The following is a 19,563-nucleotide window of genomic DNA, read 5'->3' on the forward strand; positions in this document are numbered from 1 at the left end:
TACCTACCGAGCGATAGTGGATTGCTATCAGAGGTTTGTTCAGTTTTGTCCAGAGGATGATCAGTCATGGTATTTCTATGGTGAGGGAGCGCGACCCCCGATGCCAGTGGTTTCAGCTCTGAAGGCCCGGCGTGCTTTAGAGTCTGGCGGGGAAGGCTACCTTATCTACGCCATTGATGCATCCTTAGGAGAGCTAGATATCCGAGAGATACCAATGGTTCGTGACTTTCCAAATGTGTTTCCGGATGAGATTCCAGGTTTGCCACCAGTTAGGGAGATTGAGTTTGGCATTGAGTTAGTGCCAGGGACTGTACCGATTTCAGGAACTCCTTACCAATTGGCACCGTCAGAAATGAAAGAGCTGCAGAAGCAATTGCAAGATCTTCTTGATAAGGGTTATATTCGACCTAGTGTTTTGCCATGGGGAGCCCCAGTGCTATTTGTCAAGAAGAAGGATGGGTCGATGCGGTTGTGTATTGACTACCGTCAGTTGAATCAGGTGACAGTGAAGAATAAGTATCCTCTTCCGTGGATAGATGATCTCTTTGATCAGCTATAGGGTACTTTTATCTACTCGAAGATTGATCTTCGGTTTGGGTATCATCAGTTGCTAGTTCGACAGGAGGATGTTCATAAGACATCATTTCGTATGCGGTATGGACAGTATGAGTTTCTAGTGATGTCGTTTGGTTTGACGAATGCTCCAGCTGTTTTTATGGATCTGATGAACAGAGTTTTCCGTGACTTTCTGGATAAGTTCGTGGTGGTGTTCATCGATGACATTTTGGTGTATTCTCGCAGCATGGATGAGCATGCCTACCATCTTTATATTGTACTGCAAGTCTTGAGGGAGAGACAGTTGTACGCGAAGCTGAGTAAGTGTGACTTCTGGATTGACTCTAGTTATGTTCCTTGGTCATGTCATTTCTCAGGAGGGCGTATCTGTTGATCCCAGCAAGACAGAGGCTATTTTGAATTGGTCACGTCCGACTACAGCTTCTGAGATTCGTAGTTTCCTTGGTTTAGCAGGATACTATCGTCGTTTTGTGGAGAATTTTTCTCAGATAGCTAAGCCTTTGACTCAGTTGAGGAAGAAAGACGTTTCTTTCATTTGGTCTGATGCTTGTGAAGACAGTTTTCGTGAGTTGAGACGTCGTCTGACGACAGCTCCAGTTCTTGCTTTACCGTCTGGATCTGGTGGTTTTGTAGTCTTCACTGATGCTTCTCTCTAGGATTTGGGGTGCGTGTTGACTCATAATAGCCACGTGATCGCTTATGCCTCCAGACAGCTGAAGACTCACGAGGAGAACTATCCCGTACATGATTTGGAGCTTGCAGCCATTGTCTTTGCTCTTAAGATATGGCGTCACTATTTGTACGGAGAACGATTTGAGATCTTCACCGATCATAAGAGTTTGAAGTATATGTTCACTCAGGCTGAGTTGAACATGCGGCAGCATCGTTGAATGGATCTGTTGAAAGATTACGATTGTGAGATCAAGTACCATCCAGGTTCTTCAAATTCTGTTGCTGATGCTCTTAGTCGCAAGGTTTATGTGAGTTCCCTTCGTACCAGTTCGGTTTCGAAGTTAGTGGAGGACTGTTGTTCTTTGGGATTCTCATTCCGCCATAAGAATGAACAACAAGGGATTCGTGTCTCTTCTGTGCTTGTAGAGCCAGCGCTATACAGACGAATCCGGGAAGCTCAGAGTGTTAATACTTCTGGTTTTCATCTACAAGGAGACGGCCTGTTGTGTCTTTTTGGTCGAGTTGTGGTACCCGAGGATTCTACTTTGAGGGATGAGATCTTATCACAAGCTCACCGTAGTCGATTCTCTGTACATCCAGGTAGCATGAAGATGTATAAGGATCTTCGCACTCGATTTTGGTGGAAAGGGATGAAGCGCAGTGTCTATAAGTTTGTGTCCCGATGCCTTGTGTGTCAACAAGTCAAGGCAGAGTTTAGACGACCCGGAGGGTTACTTCACAGCTTAGAGATTCCTGAATGGAAGTGGGAGCATGTGACGATGGACTTTTTCACCCACTTGCCTATGTCTTCCAAGAATTGTGATGCTATTTGGGTGGTCATGGATCGGTTGTCGAAGTCAGCGCATTTCTTCCCTATAACCGCGATTACACCTTTGATAGGATGGCGCAATTGTATGTGTGGGAGATTGTGCGATTGCATGGGATTCCGTTGAGCATTGTCAGCGATAGAGATCCGAGATTCACTTCGAGGGTTTGGGGTAGTTTCCAGCGAGCCCTTGGTACTACTTTGAGCTTGAGTACGGCTTATCATCCAGAGACGGACGGACAGTCGGAGCATACTTTTTGCACTTTAGAGGATATGCTTCACGCGGCGGTGATGGATTTTGGTCCAGCGTGGCATGATCAATTACCCTTGGTGAAGTTCGCCTACAACAATAGTTTTCATCGCAGCATTGGCATGGCACCATTTGAGGCTCTTTATGGATGCCGTTGTCGTACACCTTTGTTTTGGGACGAGGTTGGCAAGCGTCAGGTTGAGGGTCCTCAGATGATTCAGCAGATGATTGATGCAGTAGAGTTGATCTGACACAGGGTTAAGGCAGCCCAGGATCGACAGGCTAGTTACGCGAACACTCACCGAAGGCCACTTAATTTTAAGGTAGGGGAATATGTTTTCTTGCGTGTGTCACCTTTCTGAAAGGTGATGAGGTTTGGTCGCAAGGGTAAGCTGACACCTAGATTTATTGTTCCTTTCGAGATTCTCGAGAAGGTTGGGGATGTGGCTTATCGTCTGGCCTTGCCACCCGATCTTTTGGAGATCCACGATGTGTTCCACGTGTCCTTGTTGAGGCAGTATGTGGCGGACGAGTCGCATATTTTGCATCCGACCGAGGTAAAGGTAGATCGAGATCTATCGTATGTGAAGAAACCCCTACGGATTCTTTACAGGAAGGACAAGGTACTTCGTAACAAGTGCATACCATTGGTTATAGTACATGGCAGCGCAGAGGTACAGAGGAAGCTACTTGGGAGTTGGAGAGTCGGATGTTAGCCGAGCACCCCAAGTTATTTTGAGATTTTGTACTTCTTTGTATTGAGTTTGTACTTGTTCAGTTGTAAGAAAGAACATTTGGTTGGCTATTTATATTTTCCTCTAAGACTTAAATTTCGAGGATGAAATTTCTTAAGTGGGGGAGAATGTAGTAACCCGCATTTCTAATTAGTGATTAATGAGTAATAATCAGGTGATCATGTTTAGATTAAGTAAAACATGATTAATTAAGTTTTTGTTGGGATAACGGACTTCAAAAATGGATTTAGAGCACTCGAATTAGTTGAATTGGTTCAGCAGGATCGGACGATCCGAAGTGGATCGGAAGCTCCGTGCCAGGATCGGAGGCTCCGATCGAGATCGGACGCTCCGTCGGCGAGATCGGAAGCTCCGATCTGGACCAGGGCACATGTCATCGCTTACGTCAGTAAGGTGACGTCATGGCTGACGTAATATTGAGCGATCGGAAGCTCCGAAGGTGCGATCGGAGGTTTCGATCGTGTTCGGACGGTCCGAACCGGGTTCGGAGGCTCCGAACTTCGTCTATAAATAGGGGGCCAAGATTTCATTTTCAAGTGCCCAATTCCCTCTCTTCTCTCTGATTCCTAAGCCTTCTAACTCAGATCTAGGGAGATCTAGGCGTCCTACAGGGAATCCGGAAGTGGCTTAGTGATCTAGACGTCGTCGCGGAGCTATGACCTAGTTTTGAGGCTATCGACAGCAAAGGGCTATCGACGGACGTAGGTATAGCTTTGGCATCCTAAAAATATTTAGGAGTATGCTTTAGCTTAGTTAAGGCTTTTAGAGCTTAATTGTTGATGCATGGATATTTGCATTGTAATAGCAGTAAACTGGACTTGTAGGCTTGAAGTCTAGGTCAGTGGAGCTAGGTTTGACCAGCAGTGTTAGAGGTACGTAAGTACTGACCGAGATAGCCGGCATGATATATTTGCTTGTATGTTGCATGAGTATGTGTTATATGTTTTATCATGTTTTAGCATGTTTTACCATCTTAGCACATACATGATTTTACGTGTGACTGCATCCGGAGAGATGTGAGTCATTGACAGTCTCCATAAGGAACAATGATCTCATTTTGAACTCGAGTCAGGTATGACAGTTTTCATATGAGGCTTGTATCCTGTTTTGGATTCGGGTCAGGATGGGGTTGGCTCAGCCCTGATATGGAGTATACGAGTACCCCGCGGAGTCGCCCTCTAGCCGGTACTGTATATTCTCGGCGCCATGAGCAAGTATTTTCACTTGAGTTTTAAATCATCTGTGTGCGCATATTTGTATTTATATCATTGCTTCGTATTGAGCGTTCTAGCTCACGCCCCTATGTTTGGGTATTGTGTACCTTATGGTGGGGCAGGTTTGAGTCTGGACGGTCCAGGCGGCTCTCAGAAGGATTGAGCTTTGGGGAGTGCAAGGTTGTAAAGGGTAGGGATTTATTTACCCTGAACCTTCAATTTGGTTGTATAACAGTACTTATACACTTGTGGTAGCATCGGTTGTATTCTGCCGATTGGATTTGTTGTATTTTAATTATCCGTACTTTACACTTTAAGCTTTTATTGCGTGCGCTTTTACTATAACTTTGATTAGGTAGTGGATCCAGGTTGGGTCACTACAGTGTTGGACAACACGGAGGGTAACACTTGCTTAGATTCCCACAAAACATAGTCATTTTTAAGCTTACGACAAAAAGGCCTGATATGACCAGATTTGAGACAATAGTGACATACAAAAGGACGCTTCCATTGTTTTGGCTTAGAAACAGAAATACCCTTTTCAACAATGAGTTTCTTACCTTTCGAAGCAGTTGAAGGATGGTTCAAGGAATCATTTCCTTCCTTCACAAACACTAGTGTTTTGGAACATTCACCAGTTTCAAAAACATTTTCTTTAAAACCAAGTCCAAACTTATCATTCTTACCCATAGTCAAAATGGAATCAAGTTTGCTCGAACTGGAATTAAATTTATCTAGTGTAGTTTTTGCTCTTTCAAGTTCAGAATTCAGCAACCCTAATTCCAGATCTTTCTTACTCATGAGAATTTCCAGTTTAGCCACAGCAGCTTTCAATTCAGTATTCTCTTTTGTAAGAGTTGTGTTCAACTGATTCCTCTTGTTCCAATCACTGTATAACTCTTCATATATTTTTTGAATACCTTCCAGAGTATAAGGATCAGCTACCTATTCTTCATGATTGCTGGAATTGTCAAGGTTAGAAGCAACAAAGTAAACAGATTTTTGAACAGTGTTGCGTCCAGGTGTTGCAACACCGGAGCCAACACCGAGAGGATTAATCTGAAAATTTTTCTTACTCTCCAGTAAAGCAGTAAAATATATGAGATCTGCCTGTTCAACCTTTTCTTGTTCTTCTTCAGAATCATCATCACTCAGAGAAACATTCATACCTTTCCGAAGGCAATTTGCGCATTCATAAGCATACTGGTCATATCCCTTACATTCCTTGCATTGAACATTATCAAAATTTTTGCTTGAGGACTGATTCTTACCTTCATAACTTTGACGAGGTCCTCGAGTAGCAGCAGGTTTTTGAGGTTTCTCTGACGTAGGCAGTCTAGGAAACTTTGAGGATTGTGCACTTTTCACATCCTTCTTTTTTTTCATTACCTTGAGATAATCAGTAAATTTCTTCGAGATCAAGGCAATAAAATTTTCTTCAAGATCAGAATCCTTTACTTCCTGTTGAACTTCAGAAAAATCATTGTAAACTTCATTAGATACTTGAAAAGCAATAGACTTACCTTTCGAGTCATCTTCGGCTTCCAACTCCATCTCATAGGTGCGAAGAGAACTAATTAACTCATCCAAACCCATTATAGATGTATCTTTTGATTCATCTATAGCACAAACCTTGGTGTGAAATATTTTGGGAACAGAACGAAGCACTTTCGATACAAGTCTCTCGTTCGAAATAGGATCACCAAGAATAGATGCTTCATTCGCAAGGATCTTCAACCTTCCACTGTATTCCATGATGGTCTCTGATTCCTCCATTCTCATTTTCTCAAATTTTGAAGTTATGAGACGCATCCTTGTCTTCTTGACACTAGCCGAGCCTTCACAGTGGGTTTGTAGTTTCTCCCAAGCATCCCTAGCACAAGTACAAGTACCAATTAGATTAAACATGTTCATATCAACTGAAGTGAACATAGCATTAAGAGCTTTAGCATTATAAATAGTCGTTGTATTCTCATCGGCTGTCCATTGTGATCTTGGCTTTGGTCCTGGTACATCATCATCTCTCATGGGTGATGTCCAACCGTCAAGAACATGCTGCCAAGCCCTGGACTCAATGGATTTAATATACATGCTCATCTTTAATTTCCAAGGGCCGTAATTTGTCCCATCCAAAATAGGTGGACGTATTGAACTTGTGTACGGAGTGTCCATAACTAACCTGTAACACAAACCAGGAACTCACTTAGTAAAGTCAAGTGGTGGCTCTGATGCCACGTGAAAGAAATAGTGTACGTGGTTGTTATGTAAAATAAGGCAGTGTTGTACTTTGTGTCATAACACCAAAGACAACACAGTGCAGCGGAAATTTAAAGAGAAAATAAAACACAAGTAAATAATTTTGCACGAGTATAAAAACTCGTGCGGGTGCCTTAGGGCTAAATATTACTAGTAAACACAAGATCAGTCTTACAAAGCAATCCTAGTAATTTTACAAAAAGTCATTAAATCCTAAATTTCTCAATAAGTTGAGAAATCAAACTTGCATCCTAAATAAATCAGAGTAAAAACAATAGATGCAACTCCCGTGGCCTAAATTTGAATAGACAAAAAATATCTTCGAACAACACTATTCCCACAGTGTTGTCTCTGATGTCTTCAACACGAACGGCAACACGGGAACATGCAACAACGAAGGTTGCAAACCTTGCTTCAGAGTTCTTCAAATTCTTCAACAGAATTCTTCAGAGTATGCGCTGTGAATTATACGTCTGAAGCTCTACTTTTCTTTGTGCGTGAAAATCTTATTTTATAGATAAGCATCCAAGTCTTGAAGATTTCCTTTGATAGAGTCCTACATGAATAAGGAAACAAACTTTAGTAGGAAATAAACTCTATCAAATCTTATAAATCAAATCTAGATAATATCGGTCTATATTATATCAACTAATCCCCTTATCAAGACATGATTTAAACTTGGCAAATATATAATTTAACATAATCGTGATATACACAATATATTTACCAAATATCCTAACTTGTCTAGAAAGCAAAATCTTTTAATTTCCAATTAATTAGGGCCGAAATATTCAAGGAATAAAATTCCTTTCAACTCCATTATTTTAAAAGGTTTCGTGTGTGGCATATATAGCAGCATGGATAACTATGTATTTATATCAAGAAATCTAGCTAGCTATCGAATTGCTACTAAGAGCAAAAACCTTTTTAAACAAAACACAAATCATAAAACATAATGTTAACGTGTAGAAGCAAAGTCGAGGGAAAAAAGGCAGAAAAAGAAACCCGAACAAAGCTTTTAAGTGTAAAGAAAATAACACGCAGATCTAGAAGAATAGATCAAGATTTGGAACAAATGGAAGCAAACCTAAAGAAAAAGGATGTAGAAGAACAAACGTGAACTTTCGGATCGAACTTCATTTCCCTAGCTGCATAAAAAAGTGCCAAATTACCCAAATAAAAGACAAATTAAGCAACATCAACACAAAGATTCGAAGCTACTGTTAGTGTTCACAGTATGTATTCGATGAATCATGAAAATTGGTGGCATACGATACAATTCAGAATTCATGTCAAAATACCATATTGCATTGGATCCAATATCAGTGATCTGATCACAACAAAACTATGACAACTACTGCGGGAGAGGAGAAACACATTAAATAAAACTGATGCGAAATGACATATCATAAAAGTTATGCCATTATGCCTTGGCAACCATGATAGAATTGATTCTGCCAAACCAAGGCCGTAAAAATTTGTCATTAAATACATGAATGTCGTCTGAAATTCAAAAATCATCAAACTTTTTCTTCTTGACCTCTAACCCAAGTAGATTTCTGAGCATCTGTTGTACCACTGGGATCTGCGCAAACAATAAGCAAATAAATGATGAAAAACTTTCCAGATGTACCGATTTCGTTTTGAGCATCCAGCAATCTAAAGTCTAAAATCTTACCAGGATGGAAGACAAATTCAAAACCGACATCTGGGTACTAGTACGAACAAACAATTGAAATTAATCTCAGGGAACTAACTTAGCCCCTGTTGCCTTTGTCGAAGCAGAAGCTTGCGCAGATACAGGAATACTATCGAGCACTTGGTATACATAGATGTAACACAGCCGAGAACTCAATTACAACCTCACCCAACAACTCCAGAACATCCACAAAAAGATCAACACACGAAAAGAAAGCACACAAGAAGAAAACTAGGCAGAAATACCCTCAAGATCAAGCAAGGCGAAGTACCTCAATGCAATCTCAAATCTGAAATTGCTCGGAATTAGAACTCAAAGCTCAGCAGTTAACAAGCTTCTCAGTCGCTGAATCATCGTCCAAACACAGCAATGAACACCTCAAAATACCATAAAGTCGAAGAAGAAGATGCAGCAGCAACAATGGCGATTCCCGCCAAGATTTGATAATCTGCAACTCGAGTAGAAGCTTAAATCCAGTACTTGGAACAATATACCCAGTCCAAAAGCTTCACAACCCACGAATAATCAGATAAAACGAGCAAGAGCTAAAGCAGATTACCCTAAATCAGAACAAAAGCTCTCGCCCTTGCCGTCGGAATTTATCACCGTCGCAGGGGCCGACGAAGAACTGCGTCGTCGCGGAGATGGCACTGATTGTGGGCTTATCAACAATAAGGGTACCGAATAAAGGGTTTCGACCATGAGGAAAAAATGAGATTTCAGTATTGTATCGATGAGATGATGAGAGGATTTCGGCCATGACAAAGAATGAGGGATTAGCAGCACACAGCGTACTATAGAAATGGCAGTTCTAAGAACATACGGATGACTATGGCGGCAGAAGAGGGATGGGGCTAGGGCTCGACGGGAAGAAGATTGGGGATTTGGGTTTCTACGGGGCAGACAAAGCTTTAAATAGCTTTTAATTAAAGCGTTCTGGTAAATATGAAAAAAAAAACGCTCAGTAACAACGCTGTTTAAAAAGCGTTGTTGATGAAAAAAAAGTGTTGTTTTTTATAATTTTTTTAAAAAAAGACAACACTTTCTTATAAAAGCGTTGTGTTTGTTTTTTTGACAACGTTTTTTGTAAAAAGCGTTGTCTTTCAACTGTTGTTAATGACCATTTTTGTTGTAGTGAGTTCTGAGATAGGCAGTAGAGTGTAAGTCCTAGTACTGGAGTGGAGTGGGCTATTGCAAAGTGTTGTAATATTCAAAGTCTTCTAGAGTGAATCCTTTCGAGGTAGAAAAAGAAGTGATGTAAGAGATTTTTCTCTGAACATCCAGAAATAAATACTTGCGCATTTTATTTTCAGTCGAGAACTTTCACTCACTCACTGCTCAAATCAACCCATTTGATTATAATTTCTAATTTGTTAGTTGGCATCATTCCGCATATAATATTTGTTTGCCAATTAACATCGACACGCGTGAAGGAAATAGTTCAGTTGACCAACCTCAAATGAACTCAATTTGGAAGATTGAGGAGTCAACTGCTACAGTGCCAATCAGTTTGGGAAATTAGCATTCACACCCAAACCGATCCTATCGAGACATCCGTTTACGACTCCCCAATCGATCCTAACAAGTGGTATCATAGAGAGGTCCCTTCTCATTTCTGAAACTTATTTCAAATGGAGGCATTCAGAGATATCGCTAAGAGCTTCTGGTATACAACTGTTGACAACTGTACCGCCAAGACAGTTGAGGCATGTTCTACGGCTAAAAATCTTTGGCAGCAGTTGATCGAGCTAGGGGATATGGAGATTAAGACTGAAGAGAGCAGGAGTCAACTAATCGAGTCTATTGAAGAACCCTGCTGCTCAGACAAAGCCATGAATATAAATGAAGAAAGTTGCTTCATGGCTCATGATGATCAACCAACCATCAATGAGAAAGAACCAGAGCAACCCTCCATGAGTGGACAGGTATTTGACTTTAAATCCAATAAATTTACATAATTGGAGTAGCTGAAGCACTACATGATATGGCTAATGAGTACCAAACACTGTGTTTAGCATTTGAGGAAGTCAAAGCAAAACAAAATGAGCTGCCAAACTGCTCAACTGAACCTGATTGGGGGATGTCAGTTGAGAATATCAGTCTAGAGGCAGAGATTTCTAAGCTCAATACTGAAATAATAAGCTACAAGATGAGAATTAGTAGTTAAAATCAAAGAAACTGAGGATGAGTAAACTGATTCAAACTTGGAATAAGTCATAAGTTTTGTTGACAAAATTTTAAGAGTCACAAAAGCCTATAGGAGACAAAACTGGTCTCGGGTTTAGTGGCAAGGACTGCAGACCAACTGAGACAAGTACTCTACCAAAACTGAATTTGTGCAAAGGGAAGTACATTCACTTTGCAAAATCCAGTTTGGTACATGAACAGATTAGTTTTGCTCAACAGAATGATGAAACTGTAGAAACTTGGAACAATATCCGGAAGTTTGGAATTGGATATGCGCCATAGAGCTCTTGTGCAAAGCAAGACTGGAAATCCAGTCAGGCTAACCAAATCTTGATGACTGGACAATGCAACCATAGACCTTATAGGAGGTTTGATCCAAAAGGATACAAAAAGATTCATGATGTAGGAAAGATGAAATCACACACTGTATCACGAGCATATTCACAAACACATCACCCACAACACAGTGATCATTATACACATCACTCACAGTTTAATGCACATTATTTATCTCACAAGAACACGAGACACAAAGAACAAACCTTATGGGATAAAGTCAATGATTGCCCAGTTCGGTTAATCAAAGTCAGGATACCTCAAGGACTAATCCATCGAGGACCCACGTAGATTTGGGAACCATAGTCCAGTTTTATTTTTTGATTGCAGATGACAGGGAAAGAAGGATTCAAGAAATCAGTTTGGGCATACGAAAATTGACAAACCAAAGAGGTAGACTGATAACTTATCCCAAACTAAAGTAGAAAAATTGAAAGAAAATTAGTTTTAGAAGGAAACTGAAGTGAGGGAAAACTTAGATCTTACAATTATGATGAGGATTGCTTAAATCTTGAAGACAGCAACTGAATCACACATCTTGATTCAAGACTAAGCTTTCTTATCCTTAAAATTTCAAATTTAAAGTATTAATTAGCTTTATTAATCTAGTTTGCTTCGCGACTGCTGATATGTTATGAAAAGCCAGTTTCGATCATTTGTAAATATATAGCATGAATTGAAATAAAGGGAACAACATAGTAAATAGAAATAGATTTTATTTATAGATGATGTTTTAAAATATATATTTCCGTTTCCACTGCCATCATCCGGTAGCTCATACAGGTGCCCAGTTCACCTACAGAAGCTTCCAGAAACTCGGCAGTAGAGAAGATTTTGTTGAGATTCTGAAGCTCTTTCATGAGTATCAAGAGGAAGACATCTTCAGACCTTGAAGTACCAATTCGTTGTTTTTACTTTTGAAGCCGCTTGTTCTCTTCTTGCGGAAGAGGATCAGCAACTGACTACAATGACTTCACCTTAGCTCTTACAGATTCCGTCTTTACAGAGACATCATCTTCATACTTCTTCTTTTGTGCTTCTATTTTTTCCGACATGGTATTTGAACTAAAGGATCATAATATCTCTTTTATAAGCATTTTTTTGAATACAAAGAGTCGCACACATGCTTACGTTTTTCCATGAACATTTCAGATAATCTTCAGAATATGAAGAGACAACACATTTTCCAATATAACTCTTACAGTGAAATCATTATTTGATGGGGAACAAAGACGTGTTGAAGTGGTCAACTGATAAATGCGATATGAGTAAATCAACTCCCACAAGTAATGTCAGTCAAGATTCAACTCAAGGAAATATGGTGAGTCAAACTGATCCCATCAGTCCAGCGCTCCTAACAAAAGCTTTGAGGGATATCATTAATTGAGAGGGAATGCGATATTCACAAAAGGAAATTGTAGCGGAAGAAAATTGCAAAAATATTGGTCAAAAGAAGCTGGAAACAGTCTTTCAGAAGAAAGAAATGAAAAGCATTCAAGTGCCACAATGGTCAATACATTCAAAGAATTGTCAACATGACAAGAGTTTTGACAACATCAAAAAGGGGAAAATTTTTGGTACATACGTGGTTTTGATGTTGACAAAACTTTAAAAGCAAAACTCAGAAGTTAACTTTACGCATGAACGAGTAAAACTGCATGAAGTAAAGTAAGTTGATTTTGACCAAGATCATCCAGTATTCGAGTCAATCAACTAAGGTCACTTGGTAAACTGCATTCAGTTTAGGGAGTTAAACTGAATCAATCCTTCAAAACCAAACTGCTTCAATAGTGCCAAACCGAATTACCCAAGCTGAATGATTGCAAGATTGAATCATCCAAGAGACTGCGTAATCAAGACTGAATCAACCTAACTCTTGTGGATAAATGTTTTCGCAAATCCAGAACACAATAGTGTACTATCTTTTCATAAGATGTACGAGAAAAAGACAAGCTAACGGCCTCAATTTGAATTTTAAAGAACCGTTGTCGGCCAAGTATAAATACATACCTAAGGGTGCATGAAGAATCATCCGGATCCTTATAAAATAACTCACAAACATACTCAAGCTATCAAGAGGTAAATTGAACACTTTTAGTTTACCCACAAATACTCAGTCGAGGAGATAAAATCTTACTTCAAAGAGTCGAAGAACACAAGCAAGAATTTCAGTGCATCAGATCAATTAAGATCACATTGTGCTTAAGTGTTGAGTTGTAATACAAGTATTATATTTGATTAAACAGTTGAGGTGCTGCAAACCTTGTTGCAACAAGAATCAGTCGAGGGCTGAGTTCTTGAGTTTAGGAGTTCAGATATAGGCAGTAGAGTGTAAGTCTTAGTCTTGGAGTGGGTTGTTGAAAATGTTGTAATAGTCAAAGTTTTCTAGAGTGAATCCTTCCGAGGTGAAAAAGGGGTGACGTAGGAGATTTTGCTCCGAACATCCAGAAACAAATACTTGCGCATTTATTTTCAGTCCAGCACTCTCACTCACTAACTGCTCAAATCAACCCATTTGAATATAAGTTCCAATATGTTAATTGGCATCATTCCGCACATAATATTTGTTTTCTAAGTAACATCGACATGCGTGAATAAAACAGTTCAGTTGACCAACCTCAACTGAACTCAATTTGGAAGATTCAAGATTCAACTGCTACAGTGCCAATAAGTTTGAGAAATTAGCATTCACACCCAAACCGATCCTATCGAGATAGCAGTTTACGACTCCCCAATCGATCCCGACATATTCATAAACATGTGTCAGTTACCGAAAGCTTCAAACAATGACCCAAAACATGTATCCACGAGTATTCACATGTACAATTCAAATTTTTTTCACAATATACATGAACAGTTAGGCAGCTACAAAAGAGTAGACAAATTCACTCAATTCACTTCTTACTTCATCATGAAGAGCTTGATTGTAGTACTGGTTCTTGATTAATCCTTCAAACTGAAATATATAAAGGTATAATGTTAAATGTCACATACAAGGTTTAGAAGAAATAATAGATTGTTCCTGTAAATAATCCAAATAATGCAGATGCCACAAAATGAGAAAAACTAGAAAAAAACTACAAGAAAATTCTAGCAACACAAACAATCAATAGTAGTTCACTAAAAGCATTTACTACCTAAAATCTATTGAATGTGTTCACCACAATCAACAACATGCCACATGGATAAACAATCATTATTCCACGTTAGACCAATTGGATGGAACTCTATGCACTTTCATTTCGGACTTTGATATCATTGTAAGAGAATATACTTTTCTTGAGCATAAGACCTGGAGTATAAAAAAAAACAATAAACTATTATTATATTTAGTTGGAAACCAGAATTGGATTTGGTGCATTTAAATATTCTTCATAAGAGTTATTTCATTATATTTTATAATGTGAAGTATTAAATAAAAAGAACACATTCCATGTAATTTAAAATGGGCACAATGTAAAAAATTAAGTAACTGCAAAATCAGATCAAGGTGATAAAATACTAGAAGTAGTGAAACACATAGTCAAACAAATATGCTCTCACGTGATACTTGTAAAACTTAAGGGAATCTATGCTCATGAAAAAAACTAAAGCGATAGAATCAAGTCGTTAATCTAAGGGTGAATTAGTATTCAGTCTCTAAATCCAAAGTCAAATTATGAATCAGTCTCTTGTCAGAAAAAAAATTTTTTGCACTCCCTGGGCTCACTCTATTTTTTTTGGATAAAATTGAGTACGAAACATTAAAAATATGGTATAAGTACATGATATTTGAGCACTAATTATTCAACATCGAGTACAAAAAATAAGATTTTGAGTATAAAATCTAATTTTTATTAATGTGAACTTGAAACATATGTTTGAGTACTCAAAAGTCATATATTTGTACTAGATCTAACACATTGGGTACTCAAATATCATATATGAGTACCATATTTTCAATGTTTTATACCGATTTTCATCCAAATAAGATAAATGTGTTATTAATATCAATAATTTCTTAGCACTCGAAAATCATATATGTATACCAGATATAACACATTTGATACTCAAAATCTCATATATTAGTACCGTATTTCTAATATTTTGTCCGATTGTCATCTAAAAAAACAAATGTGTAATTATATCGATATTTTCTTACATATTTGAGTACTCAAAAATCATAAATTAGTACCAAGATTTGAAACAGTCGATACTCAATTATCATGTAGTTGTACCATATTTTTCATCTTATGTACCAAATTTCATCCAAAACAAAACATGTGGGCCCAGAGATTTTAAACAAAATTTTTTTCTGACAGGGACTGATCACCAAATTAGGTTTAGGTTTGGGGACTGAATTATAAATTACCGTCAATCTAAACATACAATTTGGGTAGCACCTTTAGTCAAAACTCCCATCACCTCATGCGTTATAGTATTTTTCTTCCGTGAAACTGCTGAAACTTTAGTCCCAACCTAAAAAAGGTCAATAAAGATGGCAAATCTGGTAACTACATGTGTAAATGATTTCTCTTTCTCTATACTTTGTGCATATTGATAACAAAAATTGTGACCAAATCAAATACCGACACATCTACATTACGAAACCCAAGAACAATACCAAAATAAAACTTGCAAAACATTAAATATGCTGCAATTGTTCTTAGATCACATAAAACCCACGAGTGCATATAGATATCCGGACAAAGCAGTTTTTTTACAAAAATCATAACTCATTCAATATTGCCTGAAAACAAGTTCTCAACAATTCATCTGCATAAATTTTTTTCCAAATAATTAAATTCATGTAATAGGTATAAAATAATCTGCAAGCTACTGCTTATTTTTGTGCACTCTGTAACCATAAAAATTTAACACATGTTGGTATTCAGCATAACTTCTTCAATACTTAGTGAAAGCAAGACATTCAGGTGTCATTTCGAAAGCAAGCCAAAGTATATAACTTTCATTTGAACACCAAACTATATTCCAAACCGAATAATCTCATAATTTAAATGAACATAAAACATGAACATGAAACTACACTGAATTGCATCTCTAAATCATTTTTGGTAAAACTAACGTATCTCATTCATTTCTTAATGAAATCAACTGATTTTAAAGCCAAATCAAAGCTAACCTACAAGAAAAAGATTTATCTTCAGATCACAACTTCAAATGTTTCACCAGTTATGCCCAATTTTGTAAAGAACAACAAACAAAATCACGAACTAGAGCATAATTCATAAACTGGACTAGTTTTAGTAAAATTCGTGTATCTTATTCATTTCTACATGAACTAAAAACAATAACATTGAAAGGAATATTTTATTCCTTAAAATCATCATATTTTGAAAAAGATTTTAATAAATATCTTTTGTCTTTCTTGGACATGAAGTAATCTTTATCTATGTGATTTATTTTCTATTTGCGATATTGATAAGCTGATTAGAATATTTAACATATCATATCTAATATTTATCTTTCTTTATTTGTGTAGATTTGATATGATCAAATCAAAAGAATCCTACGCCTACAAGGAAACATATTGAAGAAGGATTTTTGGCCTATTTATTTTGAGATAGGCGTACACAAGAAAGAGAGATTTTGATGGAGAGAGACCGTGAGATTTTCCAAGAGCTTCATACACGTATATTTACAGAAGGATTGAAGATCTTTGAAAGCTCAAATCGGTCAAGGTTACTTGATGCTTGAAGAACACTTGAAGATCATTGATTGAAGAGTGTTTCGTCTCTACAAGTTTTTGGCATCAAGATTTTTAACTCCTTACTCTATTTTATTTATTCTATTTTGAATAGAATTTTTAGGAGTTATTTTTATGGTTTATTTTCTCAATTGTTTTGAGAAATTGAATTTTACAATAATCACTAGTGTTAGGGTTTGTAAAACTCTTTGATTATTTTCTAGTGAAGTTTTGCCCTGAGGCGCTGCAAGAGTATTTTATACTCTTGCTTAAATCATTTGAGTCTATTTATTTGGTTGCTTGTTTATTTTATTTATGCTTTAATTATATTCCGCTGCAAATTACTCAAGGTGTTATTGTAGGTGTTGTCAACACCTTGTGACAACACCTCAAACAGTTTATGTGCAACCCCTATTCCCTTAAAAGTGGCATCAGAGCCATATTCTTGATACACTAAGAACTTATCTTGGTTTGTTTATTTTATTACAGGGAATAATATGGACTCATCGTCTGTTGCGAACTCGTTCCTGAAACCTCCGGTCCTTGATGGCACGAATTACGCACTATGGAAGAATAGGATGTGATATACTATTAAGGCTATGGATGTTCGTGCTTGGCAAAGTATTCTGACTGGTTGGACTCCTCCAAAGACGCTAGATGAAGATGGAGACTACATCATCAAGAAAGAAGAAACTTGGACTACCGAGAAAACACAAAGTTCAAGCTACAATGCTAAAGCACTCAATGCAATTTTTGCAACTGTGGATATGAGGATGTATGGAATCATAGCCGACTGCACTATTGCTAAGGATGCATGGGATGCTCTTCAAGAACACTGTGAAAGAACTGATAGCGTGAGAAGAACAAGATTGAGATTGTTAAATGCAAGATTTGTGAATATCAGGATGGATGAGAATGAAACTATTGCTGATTATGATAAGAAACTTAGGGAGATAGCTATAGAGGCGCATGCTTGGAGGACCTATTGCTAGTGAAACTATGGTGAACAAGGTTCTTCGATCCTTTCCTAAAAGATTTAATGGGAAGATTTGGGCGCTTGAAGAAATTAAAGACACTTCAAAGATGAAGATGACTGAACTGATTAGCATCCTTCAAGTTTTTGAGATGAACAATTCAGAACAAGAGAAGGATAATGGAAAATCAATAGCCCTTCAAGCCTCGAAACCCTCATATGAGGAGTATGTTCAATTTATCAAGAAGTTCATCAATCTGACTTGGAAGATGATTCGATCTCTCTTGTGACTAGGAAATTCAATGATTATCTGAAGAACATGAAAGAGTCAAGAAAGACGGATCAAAAACTCAAGGCTCCAATGTTCTCTAACAAGCCTTTAAAGATTACTGGACCAGAACAATCACCAAGGAAACCTATTGATACTCCTAAGTCTCGAATGATGTTGGAAGGGAAGAAGAAGTTTGTCTCAAAGAAGTTGGACACTGTTCAATGTCATGCTTGTCAAGGTTTTGGACACTATGCAAATGATTGTGCCAACATGCTTAGGAAAGGAATGAACACATCTTTAAGTGATGAAGAGTCTGAAGAAGAAGAAGAACAGGAAGATGAATAAAGCCATACTGCCTTATCTGCCCTACTTAAGAGCAAGAAAAAGTTTCAAGTGGATCCTTTAGGTGTTGCCGCAGGTGTCGCCACACCTGGCCGCAACATCTCCCAAAGGTCAGTGTGTTTGAATTCCTCCATTACTGATAACATGTGTGATAATGATACAGGTGAAGAGACAATGTCCATGGAAGAAGCTCGGATGATGTTTGAAGAGTTACATACTGATTGGGTTGAAAGGAATAAGATGAATACTATTCTTTCGAAGGAAAATTCTGATCTAAAGGCTAATGTGTCAAGACTGGAAGTCATGCTGAGTAAGAAAGATATGAAACTAAGCCAAGTGAAGAAAGAACTCGGAAAAGCAAATGCTACATTGGCCAAGTTTAATTCAAGCACTTCCAATCTTGATTCGTTACTCATGATGGGAAGAGATGGTACGACTGGTTTAGGTTTTGAAAATAGCATATTTGAGGTTGTTGAAAGTTCGAAAGGCCCTGTTTTTGTTAAGGAAAGTAGCAGTGCAAAAATCTCAAGTAAAAAGGCCTCACCAATTGACCCTCCAAAACCAAAGCCACAGCCTGCTTCTCCTTCAAAATCTAGAAGGAAACGTAAGTACATTTGTCACTACTGTCATAGACCAGGTCATATCAAACCATACTGTTTTAAGCTGTAGGAAGACTACAGGTATAGATCTGTATCGAAGGTGTTGCCTAAGGTGTTTCCAACACCTCCCCACAACATCCCTAGAAACAGATCTTATGTAAGAAAGATTTGGGTACCAAAAGCTGATATTCAATGTCATATGATTTATACTGCTTTGAGAACTAATGTTTCAGGTGCATGGTACTTTGATAGCGGTATCTCTCGCCACATGACAGGTTCCAAAAAGTTTCTCACTTACTATGTTGAACAAAAAAGTGGAAAAGTATCCTATGGTGGAGGTTCAAAGGGAAACATTGTTGGAAAGGGAACTCTGGATGTTGCTGGTCTGCCCAAGCTTCGCAATGTGCTTCATGTTGAAGGATTAACCGCAAATCTAATAAGCATAAGCCAAATTTGTGATGATAATTTGCATGTGCAATTTGATAAGAAATTATGCAAAGTTTTTGATGATTCAAATCTCTGTGTCATGACAGGTACTAGGTCATCTGAAAACTGCTATCAACTCGGAGAAGAGATGGCTTGTAGACACACCAAAGTTAATGAGTTTGATCTATGACATCAAAAATTGGGTCATGCAAACTTCAAGACTTTAAAGAACTTAAGTAAGTTAGATGATGTCAGAGGTATGCCTAACTTAAAATTTGGTATTCAATTTTTGTGTGAAGCATGTCAGAAAGGAAAGCAGACTAGTGTGTCACACGAGGTGTTGCCAACATCTGTGACAACACGCTGCCTTGAGCTTTTACATATGGACTTGATGGGTCCAATGGATGTTGAAAGCTTTGGAGGTAAGAAATATTCTTTTGTTTGTGTAGATGATTTCTCACGATATACTTGGGTAAATTTTCTGAGAGAAAAATC

The sequence above is a fragment of the Henckelia pumila genome, chromosome 1 (assembly GCF_033568475.1).
Source record: "Henckelia pumila isolate YLH828 chromosome 1, ASM3356847v2, whole genome shotgun sequence".
In the NCBI taxonomy this organism is placed as follows: domain Eukaryota; kingdom Viridiplantae; phylum Streptophyta; class Magnoliopsida; order Lamiales; family Gesneriaceae; genus Henckelia; species Henckelia pumila.